The sequence below is a fragment of the Bos grunniens genome, chromosome 8, assembly GCF_055505025.1.
Source record: "Bos grunniens cultivar Pamir isolate PY7600 chromosome 8, Bosgru_T2T1.0, whole genome shotgun sequence".
In the NCBI taxonomy this organism is placed as follows: Eukaryota; Metazoa; Chordata; class Mammalia; order Artiodactyla; family Bovidae; genus Bos; species Bos grunniens.
Window position 1 is genome coordinate 103,414,402 of NC_141172.1, and position 12,171 is coordinate 103,426,572.

Here is a 12,171-nt window from a genome sequence, read left to right on the forward strand (position 1 = left end):
TCTGTCTTGCCTAGACCTTACAAGGTTGCTGTGGAGATGAGATTCCATAAAAGAACGTGTGGGCTGTTTCAAGGTTCTGTGTTAATGATAAGTATGGTGCTGGTGAAGATGGTGCTGTGTTGTGAAGTGGGAGCGGAGGGCTTGGATTCCAGAGCTGCATGTATTCAAATCCAAGGTCTGCCACTTTAGGGGAGGTGCCTCCCATCCTTGGGTCTCAGTCCTCAAAGGTGGAGTGGGGATAAGTGTGCCTACCTGGCAACTGATTGTGAAGATTAAATGATAGGAAAAATACTGTAAAGTGCTTACAACTGTGAGTTGCAAACTTGAGTAAAACCTCAATAAATTGTGGCTGTCATTATTATTTTTTCTCTCACTATGTCTTGTGTGCTGTAGGTGCCCCAGGTATGTTTCTGTGGATGACATGGTTCATTAACAGTTCATGTTTATTCATTCTGCATCAGAGCTCAGTTACCCCAGCACCGTGAGGTGTACTTATATGAATAAAGATTCCAGTCTGATCTCTCTGAAATTCAGTACTGGAAGAAGCCTGGCGGGGTTTTAAGAACAAGCTGGTTGGAGATTTTGGATGCTCACCCTCTGTTGCTTCGCATCTGTTAAGGGCGTGTGTGATGACAGGGAGATGAGTTGAGGTGATGCATGGCAAGCACAGGTCTGGTCCATAGTGTGGTCCATAGGAAGGCCTCCGTCATCCAACGCTGTCTTTTCTTTAGCTGCTACATGCTGTTTTCTATCTGTGTCTATTTGGTAAGATGTTACTTACGTTATTCAAATCTGTATCCTTACTGAATTTGGTTGGTTGGTTCTATCAGGAGAGGAAAGTTTCCAACTAGGATTGTAGATGTTCTGTTTTCTCCTTTTACTTTTGCCAAGTTTTCTTGTTTTAGTTGCAGAGTTCAACATATTGAGATGTAATTAATATGCCATAAAATTCACCATTTTATTTATTTATTTATTTTTTTCCTGGGATTTGCGCGGAGCTCGCGGCCGCTGGGCATCTCTCTATTCACTCCGTCTGTCCGACCGCCCGAGCCCTAGTGCCTCAAGCAAGAGAGCCAGCTGCTTGCCGCGCGCAGCTCCCTGGGTCGACTCAAAATTCACCATTTTAAAGAATAAAATTCAGTTGTATTTTGTATAGTCACAAGATTACACAAACATTACCACTAATTAATTCTAGAACATTTTCATCACCTCTTCCTCTCCCCACCAAAAAAAGCCCCCTACCCATTCAGTCACCCCCTATGCCTTCTCCCCAGCACTTGACCATGACTGATCTACTTTTTCTCTCTATGGATTTTCCAGTTCTGGACATTTCGTATAAAGGGAATCATGCAGTTTGTGGCTTTTTAGGTCTGACTGTTTTTTCACGAAACATAATATTTTCAAGATTCATCCACATTGTAGCATGTATCAGTACTTTACTCCTTTTTAATGACCCCATTTCTTTTATACACCACATTTTGTCTATCCATTCATCATTTGGGGTAGTGAACCTACTTTTTGCCTATTATGAATAATGCTGCTATGAGCAATTGTGTACAGGTTTTTGTGTGAACACGTATTTTAATTCACTTCTGACAAATTTTGTTCTTATTCCATGCATACACATTTAGAATCATTAAAACTGCCTGATTTGACCCTTTTATTTTGATGAAATGTCCCTCCTTATCTCTACTAGATTTTTGCCTTGAAAATCTACTTTGTCTGATACATTAGCTTTCTTTTGGTTAGTGATTATGTAGTATATCTCTTCGTAATTTTACTCTCAACTTATCTCTATCCCTATATTTAAGATACCCCTCTTATAAACATGGGATTAAAAATATTCAGTCTTTGTTTTTTAACTACAATATTTACTATGCTATGTCTAGTGTGTTTCCTGATATGTTAAATAGATTTGAGCTTAAATAGTCCATCTTACTATTTACTTTCCACTGGTTCTCCCTTTCTGTGTTCTTTTTTCTGTACTCTTTTGCCTTCATTTGCATTAAGGCTTTGTGATTTGTGTATTATTAGCTTGTGAGGTATGCATTCTTCTCCCTTAGTGGTACCCTAAATTACAACATACATTCTTGACTCACTCAATCCAAGCCCTCCGCTCCCACTTCACAACACAGCACCATCTTCACCAGCACCATACTTATCAAGTATGTTACAAGAGAATCCTTCTACCACTTTCTGGACAATCCAAAGAGTTTAGAACTCTCTCACCTTTTCTGCCTGTGATGCTCTGGTTACAATGAGTTTCAATTCTTGCTGTATGGTAAACCACAACAGACATCGTTATCGTCGGTGTTCATTAGGTTTATCCACGTCTTTACTTTTTGTTACTCTTCATGTGTTACTTTGTTGTGACCCTTTGTCCCTCCTGCATTTGCATACATTAGTCTCGATTCATTCACCTTCTCCAGAAACTGCCTTTGGAATTTCTACAGCATAGTGTTAACTATATTTAAAAGTACCTTTAGTATTTTCCTTCCAGTACAGATCTTCTGGTGACAGAATGAGTTTTGGTTTGCTGAGAGGTCTCTATTGTGTTTTTATTTTTGAAAGAAATTTTTGGGAAGTCAAGAATTCCAGAGTACTACAGCTTACCGCACTCCCTCTGCCCCCAACCTTTGGAAGATGTCATTGGTTTTCACTACTTGTCAGTTCTGTGCTGTTCTTAAACTTTTCTCTCCACTTTGCATTTCAGCAATTGTATTTTGATCTGCCTAGGTATAGATTTCTTTATATTTATCCTGTTTGGGGTTCAGAGCACATCTTGAAATCTGGGACATAGTATTTTTCATCATAGCTTCTACCTTTTTTTTTCTTGTCTCCTTCTGGGACTCTAAGGATATGTGTGTTAAAGTCTTATCACTGTATCTCTAAGACTCTTGTGTTTTCTGTTCTTTTGGTTCTTCAAGATTTAGTATGAGTTTTTTTTTTTTTTATACTGACTTATCTTCACTCCATTACTTTTACTCTCTTTTGTTTTTCGTTTGTTTGATTTTGTTGTTGTTTTCTTGGCCACATCATGCAGCATGTGGGGATCTTAGTTCCCAGACCTGGGATCGAACCTGCAGCCCCCTGCACAGGAAGTGAAGAGTCTTAACCACTGGACCACCAGGGAAGTCCTTTCAGTTGAGTTCTTAATTTCAGCTATTGTAATATTCAGTCCTATAGTTTTTAATTGATTTTTAAAATAGTTTACAGTGCTCAGATATAATTTTCCATCCTATCATCTATTTTCTTCAATATTAAAAATTTTTTTTCTTCAGTACACATGGGCTAATTCCAATATCTGGTTCTTCTGTAAATATGTTCCTTTTGTTTTTGGTCAGTTGATCTGATCTTCTAGTATGCCTGGTAATTTTTGATTGAATGCTAGACTCTTTAAAAAAATGAAGGATTGAAGAAATGTACAAGACTCTGGATATTCCTTCAGAAAGGATTTGTTTTTGCTTCTGAGAAAGGTAAAACTGAAATAGTTTGACTCTGGGTTTTAGTCCTAGTGAGATTTAGTCTGTTTCTGGTTAGCATTGATTTTCAGGTCCTCGCTCTTTGGGAACTTTAACTAGAAACCTATTTTATAAAAGCTTTTAACAGCCAATCTTTTCCTCCGGGGTGAGCCCCCAGCCTCTAAGCTGTGATTCTGCTGGAAGCAGACTCTTTTTAGGAATTGGCAAGTGCCTGGAGTAGGTGAGAAGACCTTGATGTCCGTTTCATCTCTCTGGACTTCATTTCTTTCCAGAATCTTGGCTCCTCAAGTCCTCACTGCCTTGGTAGCTCTCTGATACATTCAGACAGATTTAAGGAAAAAGAAACCACAGGCTTTTAAGCTACTCTCATCAGGAGGGTTAGTCTGATACCAGCTAGTGTGCCATATTCAGAGGTGAGGCCCAACTGTGGCTTCCTTATTATTTTTATTATTTGAAAATCCTCTAAAGAAAGATATCATCCTGAGGCCAAGAGCCATTTGACAGGTTCTGCGAAGTGGCTTCTCAATGCAGGAGATGACATTTACGGAGCATCTTTTATGTGCAGATCACGTGCTGTATCTGTTGCAGGAAACAGTTCCAAGACATGAGGAACCTAGGGCTTTCTAGAGGTTCCCTTCCAGCCATTGTTCTTTTACCTTTTCCTGCTACACATTTCTAAAGCTCTTCTGGATGTGGCCACCTAGATGTCCTATAGGCTCCTCTAGCTTGAGATAGCCCAAGATGACATGATTGCCTGTGTGCGGTCAACTTGGCCTCACTGCCGCCCTTTTCTCAGTTCTGTGCTTTGCAAAAGAAATCAAGAACCTCATTGTACAGAATCTTCTTCCCTATACGGTTCTGAGTTACAGTGTGGCTTTACCTGAGATATATATTGTAACTTGGGACTCTCTTCTCCATCCTAGAGCTGCTGACCTAGTGCATACCTATGTCACTGTCCTGATTGCTTAGGCCGCCTTTTTTTGGATGTATCCGTCAGGGGCCAATCAGAAGACAGAAAGCACACAGTCATTTGAATATAAGGCATTTAATATAGAGAATTACTAACTTTAATGGGGGGTCGAAATAATGGATTAGTTAATAAGAAGTAATCTCCTATAAAGAATATAGAAACAAAAGATCTAAGGCATAGCCACCACCAAAGGGCTGAGATAGAGCCCCCTAGGAAGAGACCCCCTCCCACCCCCGCTCCATCCCCAGCTGAAGTATGGACCTTGGAAATGATATGGCTGTGGCCCCCTGGATGCAGAGAAGTCTCTGAGATGCCATGTTGACAGAATGTTCTAGAAATATGCCCTCTAGGGTGCTAGATAGATAGCTAGATATCTCTAGCTGTCACGGAGAGATGGGGGCACTGCTCCATTTGCTGGGGGAAGGCATGGGAGAAGCTGCTGGCTGCTAAGTGTTACTGACCACCACCACATGCTTCTGGATCTGGGTGCGGGAGAAGCCATGTGAACTGCCAGAGCCAGATACCCAAGGAGCTGCTACAGGAGCCTTCTTAAGAGGAGCTCCCCAGAGCAGAAGGAGAACCCTGTGTCTACCACTATCTGGACCACCCCATAATAACAAAGCATGGCATTGCACTAGCTGCCGAGGGGAAAGAGTTCAAAGGGCCCAGCACCAGGTTTGAAGAGCAGGCAACAAACAGTCCGCTGGGAGCCACAAGCAATCACTGACTGCCATTCTACCATCATTGTGAAGGGCAGCATAACCGGTTGGTTAAGAGTACTGAATCTGGAACCAGGAGTCCTGGGTTCAAATCTCAGCCCTGATACTATTAGTGTAGATTGCAGAGACTTAGGCACTGTATCTCAGTTTCCTGACTTGTAAAAACAGAGCAGTAACAGTACTGTCCTTGTTGGATTGTTACGCTAAGTGAATTTATACTTATAAAGTACTTAGAAAAGTAAGCAATATACCGGATTTATACATTACCAGGATTGCTCACACTCCTTTACAAATAGCACATCCTTCAAATTGCAGCCATGATGACCTTTCTGTTGTAGGTATGAATTGTAATCTATGATATCCTGATGTAAGACATCCTCTTCCCTGATTCTTCTGTGCTGGGGGCAGACACAAGGAGTAAATGTTGCCTTAACAACTCACCATGTTCACACTGCAAAAACTAGAAATATGGCTATGTAACTATTGCCGAAACATTACCTTTCTTGACTCCCCATTACCTTCCAGACAGAGTCTAACTTTCTTTTCCTGGATTTAAGATTCTTAACGCTCTGTTCCCCTCACCTCCCCCCACGCCCTGGCTCAGGTCTTCACTTTCATCTTTCCAAACATCGAAGTTCACCACCTTGTACTCCTATCAGCTTGTGTCTCTATTTCCCAGATTTGCCTGTTTTGTTCCCCTCTTCTGAAATACCATTCCCGCCTCTTCTTTCCCTTTGACTCTCAGGAAGCTCAAGCACCAGGAAACCTTCCACCACATCCCCCCAAGTTGGTTGCCAGATTTCCCAGTGCTATTGTTTCCAAATCGTGGTCTGCTGTGTGAAGCGACTGCTTCTGTGCCTGGCTCCCTGGCTAAAGTTGAAGCCACCTGGGGGCTCTTGCATGTTACTCATGTTGGCATGCTCTGTGTTTTAGCACAGACAGCTTCCTACATCTGCATGGGCTGTGCGCTGCATCTCTATAGGGCTGCTGCCTGCCCCGCTGTTCATCAGGGCCCCGAGCACCAAATCGAGACCTGCGTAGGCGAGCAGTATTGTGCCCTCCAGCTCCAGACAGGCATTGCCACGTCTATTTAGAGCTGCCCCTCACGCTGACCAGCCTCTCCCAAGCCCTTCGTCAGGTGGGTGAGGAGTGACTGAAAGTGCTTTAGAATCAAGCCTCATTTCCTTGTTGCTTTCTTTTAGTTTTTTTTTTTTTTTTAAATAATATGCAGTAGGTCCTTCATGGTTATCCATTTAAAATACAGCAACGTGTACACGTCCCTCCCAAACTCCCTATCCCTTCACCTCATCCTTCCTCTACCCCAGCAACCACAAGTTCGTTCTCTAAGACTGTGAGTCTCTGTTTTGTAAGTAAGCTCATTTGTATAATTTCTCTTTAGATTCCGCATTTAAGGGATGTCATGCAACATTTCTCCTTCTCTGTCTGACTTCACTCGGTATGACAATCTCCAGGTCCATCCATGTTGTTGCAAATGGCATTATTTCGTTTTTTAATGGCTGAGTCATGTTCCCTTGTATATATATGTACCACATCTTCTTTATCCATTCCTCTGTGGATGGACATTTATCAAACCTCATTTTGTAATCAGGGATGCCAGATTCTAATTGTCCCCTACTGAAGGGGATCTCAGAAACAGGGCTGGGAGAGGGGAAAAAAAGAGGAAGAACACAGGCCTACGATGCAACTAAGGACTTTAATTGGAGGCAGCTCCTAATGGTTTTTCCAGGAGCTGAGGCGATTCTTGCTGGTGGCACAGGGATGGCTCAGACATCACCTGCTCCTTTTGGAGAGTTTCTGAATCAGTCTTCATGGTCCCTGTTCACCACCCTCTTCCTCCTGGAGACACTCTAGTGACCGTGCAGCCTCACACGCATGCAAGGGGCTGCCATCTATACAAATCAGGGTCTCCCAGGAACACACTTCTTCAACGCAAAATTGTTGAAGTGATGGTGATGACGATGTTGGTATCTCGTTGACATATTATTTCTTTGAGGGTCTGCATTCAGATCTGGAAGAGTGGAGGAAAATATTTATCCCGGGTAAAGGCTTTGAATTACATATGAATAAATGGTCTTGGTCATATCCTCCTTGGGATATTTGCATATTATTAGTGACTTAAAAAAAATATTCTGCTTGCTCAAGCTACAGATAACCTCAAATTGGGTTAAGGAATTGAGATCTTAGAATTTCTTTGTCACTTTAGCACAGCCTGTCTGGCCCTGACTCTGACGGATACACAATTACCATCTACTGAGTGCCGGAGTGGGGCTGTAGTCATTTATATACGTCGCTTCATTTCATCTTCCTAACAGCCTGAAAAGCAGGTGGTATATTCTCATGATCCTCATTTTGCAGAGAAGACGCTGAAGCTCAGAGAGAGATTCAGAGACATGCACAGTAAGTAGCTGAGACTGAGCTCTGACTGGTGTGTAGGACTTAAGTCCGTCATCAGTTCAGTTCAGTTCAGTCGCTCAGTCGTGTCCAACCCCTTGCAACCCCATGAACCGCAGCATCAGGCTTCCCTGTCCGTCACCAACTCCTGGAGTTCACCCAAATTCATGTCCATTGAGTCAGTGATGCCATCCAACCATCTCATCCTCTGTCATCCCCTTCTCCTCCTGCCCCCAAACCCTCCCAGCATCAGGATCTTTTGCAATGAGTCAGCTCTTCTCATTAGGTGGCCAAAGTATTGGAGTTTCAGCCTCAACATCAGTCCTTCCAATGAACACCCAGGACTGATCTCCTTTAGGATGGACTGGTTGGATCTCCTTGCAGTCCAAGGGACTCTCAAGAGTCTTCTCCAATACCACAGTTCAAAAACATCAATTCTTTGGCGCTCAGCTTTCTTTATAGTCCAACTCTCACATCCATACATGACCAGTGGAAAAACCATAACCTTGACTAGACGGACCTTTGTTGACAAAGTAATGCCTCTGCTTTTTAATATGCTATCTAGGTTGGTCATAACTTTCCTTCCAAGGAGTAAGTGTCTATTTAATAACTGATGTAGTTTTTAGCTGTGCTGTTATAGGTTTGAATAAAAAAAAATCCCCTACCACACCCCCAGAAGACTTGAAAGAAATCTGAAATGACCCAGAGCAGAAGCTGGGTGGGGAGTCAGAAGTCCAGAGAAATGATTCGGTGTTTTTACCAAAGCACCACCACACCCATGCGTGGAACCTACCGAAGGTCCGTGGGTGACGCTGTTGGCAGGCATTTTGACTGTGGGAGCTACCTGTGGTGGAAGACCCCTCATCAGGGCAGCAGCAACAAAAGATCCTTGACACCATGCTTTGGTGGGTGGTGGGAAGAGGAAAGGGCACTGCGGTGTCTGGTTCTGGGCCTCAATCCAGAAGCCCATTGTTATTTAAGCAGTGGGTCATACTGGACTAGCCTCCCCCAAGATATCACGCCCCTCTTCTCTCCCAAATCTCCTGTAGCGCCAGCAGATCCATGCCCTCTTCTGCCCAAAATTCACTTAACCATGGGAAGTACTGCTTCTGCTCTGCCAGTCTTTACCACGTGTGTGTGTGCTCAGTGGCTTTAGTCAGGTCCGACTCTTTGAGACCCCTCTGTCCATGGGGATTCTCCAGGCAAGAATACTGGAGTGGGTTGCCATGCCCTCCTCCAGGGGATCTTCCCGACCCAGGGAGGGAACCCTCGTGCTCCTGCACCCCCTGTATTGGCAGGCTAGTTCTTTACCACTAGCGCCACCTGGGAAGCCCAGTCTTTACCCCAGGGTCGCCTTATTGAAATCAGCAAATCTTAGAGTCTGGCCCAGTTCTCTGGACAAGGCTGTTTCCTAAATGAATAGAAGATTACAGCCAGAGAAAGCCAGTCCCTTCTCTGCCAGGACTTTTGGCAGCGCCCACAGGCCAGCCCATGCTTAGGGGTCAGATCTGTCTTTTGCTTTCTAGGTCTGTGCTCTTGGGTGGATTCTGTAATCTCTTTGAGCCTCACTTTCCTGCCTGGAAAACACTAGTGTTGAGTGGTACCCACCTTAAAGGAGTAAGTGATTAACTATGCACGGTGACCACTGGGGTGGCAGGTGCGTATAGATGCTGGCTCAGCACGCATTCTTTTTCCAGTCCCACTGGAATAGGTAACTTAGCTCAGCCTTGCTCCTTGAACTCTTGCTTCCATCACTCACTTGCTCAGTAGCTCTGAGTCCAGGCTCCCGTCTGTAATAGGAGGCACTTGGGCTGCACCTTCTCTCCAGGGATCCTTCCGGCTCTGATGACACAAGCTGCAAGCCCTTGTCTCAGTCCCAGTTTCTCCTTTCTTTCTCCCAGATGCCTGGGCATCTCCTGCCCTTGCTCCCTCTTCCCTCTGGCCAAAGCCCCACTCTGGGAATTTCCATCTTGGTGGCTGTCTTTACTAACATCACACTGGCTTCATTTCCTGGCCTCACCCGTGGGCGCCGGCTCCCCACCCTTCCCAGCCAGCACCATCTCTCACCTGAATTATTGCAATGGCTTCCTGGCCTCTCCCAGCCCAGTCTCCATTAGTGTCAACACAGCTGAGAGTGTAAGTCCGATCGTGTCACCCCTCTGCTCCTTGGCTTCTCGTGTGAGGTCGAGGAAATGCTCAAGTCCTTCTCTGGGACTTCCCTCAAAAATTCACAGTCTCACTGCTACCCCTGCGGTCTCCTCTCATCCTTCCTTTATCCAGCTGCACCCAGCACCCCACCACGACTGCCTTTGCACATGCTCCATGCTCCACCTTTGGCCTGCAACGCCCTTCCTTAGAGATCCGCAAGCTCACCCCTCCCTCCTTCAAGGCTGTGCTTAAAGGTCATCTTTCTGGTGAGGTCTTCTGGCCAAGTTACCTGAATTATTTACCCTATTTAAATGGCCCTCCCCCTCCCCTGGCAGTCCCTGTTCATTCTTCTGCAGAGCCCTTGGCGCATTCCAACACCTCCTAGAGTTTATCTGCATGGGCTTTGTCTTACCAGGAGAAATGCTGGCTGGGGTGGGGTGGGTGTGGTGTTCCTTGCACTACCAATGACAGCCTCTAGATGGAAGCAGGAGCTAAAGAAAAGGGCCGTTGGTTTGCCCCCAAGTGGGCTGTGAACTTCAGGTCTCCCGTGACCCCACAGCAGTTCAACCAGAACGAGAAAGATCAGTGAGGTCAGAGGGGAAGACTCCTAGAGCTGGAGGAGCCCTTAGGGGTCATTCAACACAGGTGGGGAGATTGGGACCCAGGGAGAGAAACACTGGGGTCATGGGAAGAGTAATGGCGTCTGCTTCCGGAGCAAAGTGGATAGGTGCCTAGGAGTGATGGAGATGTTGTCCTTTAAATACAGAAAAGTACTCTTCCTGCTCTCAGGCCCAACCTTTGAGCCCCTCTCACCTACAGCTGGCAGAGCAGAGATGGGACTGTCTGTGATGTCACAGAGCCTGAGAACCAGGGAATGTTGGGGATAGAAGGGTTTGACTGGACCACAGAGTTAAAGAAGGGGGAGGACGTTTACTGACCCTCTGTCCCGTTGACCTTCCCTCGGTTCACGATGCCATGGCGTCTGCCCATGTTCATCAGGCTGCTGGGGTGGTTCTGCCTCATGTAGCTCCTTCCTTGGAATAGGTTGCTGGGGCATGTTCTTCTCAGGGGGATTCTAGAGGCATGAGACAGCAAGCCCTACTGTGAGAACACATTTCTAAGCTTCTATTGGTATTCCATCTACTAGGTTTCCATTGGTTAAAGCAGGTCATATGATGAAGTTCAAAGTCAAGGGGGAGGAAAGGACACTTCACCCAAGAAGACTTGGCCAAGAAAGGTGAAGAACTGGCTAATAGTTTGCTGTGCCACAGGTAGATGTCATTGCTGTACCCATTTTACAGATGAGGAAACTGAAGCACAAAATTTATTAGGTATTTTGGCTAAAGTGATACTGCTAGTAATTGGCAAATGAAGTGATCAGAGGTGGAATTTTAAAAGGTTCAAATTGCTTTACAAGTGGGTTATACCATTTTAGTTCCTTCTCTGCTGGGGTGGCAGTGCTGCTGCTACTTCCCCTCCTGTCTTGGCCTCTGTGCTATCATGGCAGTAACCAATTTAACAAGAAATTTGCAAAATGTATATGAAGAACATTGAAAAATAGCCCTGAGAGACAAAAAAGTAGGTTTGAACAAATGAAAAGCCATTTGTATGTGGATGGGAGGAGTCAAAATTGTAGAGGTGTTCGTTCTTCCTATGTTAATTTATATTTTTTTCCTAGGTTAATTTTAAAATTTAGTACTAGTTCCAGTTCAGTCGCTCAGTCGTGTCCGACTCTTTGCGACCCCATGAATCGCAGCACACCAGGCCTCCCTGTCCCTCACCAACTCCCAGAGTTCACTCAGACTCACGTCCATCAAGTCAGTGATGCCATCCAGCCATCTCATCCTCTGTTGTCCCCTTCTCCTCCCGCCCCCAATCCCTCCCAGCATCAGAGTCTTTTCCAATGAGTCAGCTCTTCGCATGAGGTAGCCAAAGTATTGGAGTTTCAGCTTTAGCATCATTCCTTTCAAAGAACACCCAGGGCTGATCTCCTTTAGAATGGATTGGTTGGATCTTGCAGTCCAAGGGACTCTCAGGAGTCTTCTCCAACACCACAGTTCAAAAGCATCAATTCTTTGGCGCTCAGCTTTCTTCACAGTCCAACTCTCACATCCATACATGAGCACAGGAAAAACCATAGCCTTGACTAGACGGACCTTTGTTGGCAAAGTAATGTCTCTGCTTTTCAATATGCTATCTAGGTTGGTCATAACTTTTCTTGCAAGAAGTAAGCGTCTTTTTTAAATTTAGTACAGTCACAATAAAATATCAATTCTTTCTTTCTTTTTTTGGCTGCACTGCACAGCATGTGGGGGTCTTAGTTCCCCAACCAGGGATCAAACTTGTGTCCCTTGCTTGGGAAGCACAGTCCTAACCACTGGACCGCCAGACAAATCCCCCAAAATATCAATGTTTTTTTTAAATGGATCTAGACAAATAG

The 12,171-nt window shown here is 44.8% G+C and overlaps 1 protein-coding gene across 5 annotated transcripts in view; it reads left to right on the forward strand.

Annotated features, from left to right (window-relative positions):
* The window catches only part of TMEM268 (transmembrane protein 268), an 82,748-nt gene that overhangs the window by 26,652 nt on the left and 43,925 nt on the right, over nucleotides 1-12,171 (forward strand). The window lies entirely within an intron of this gene.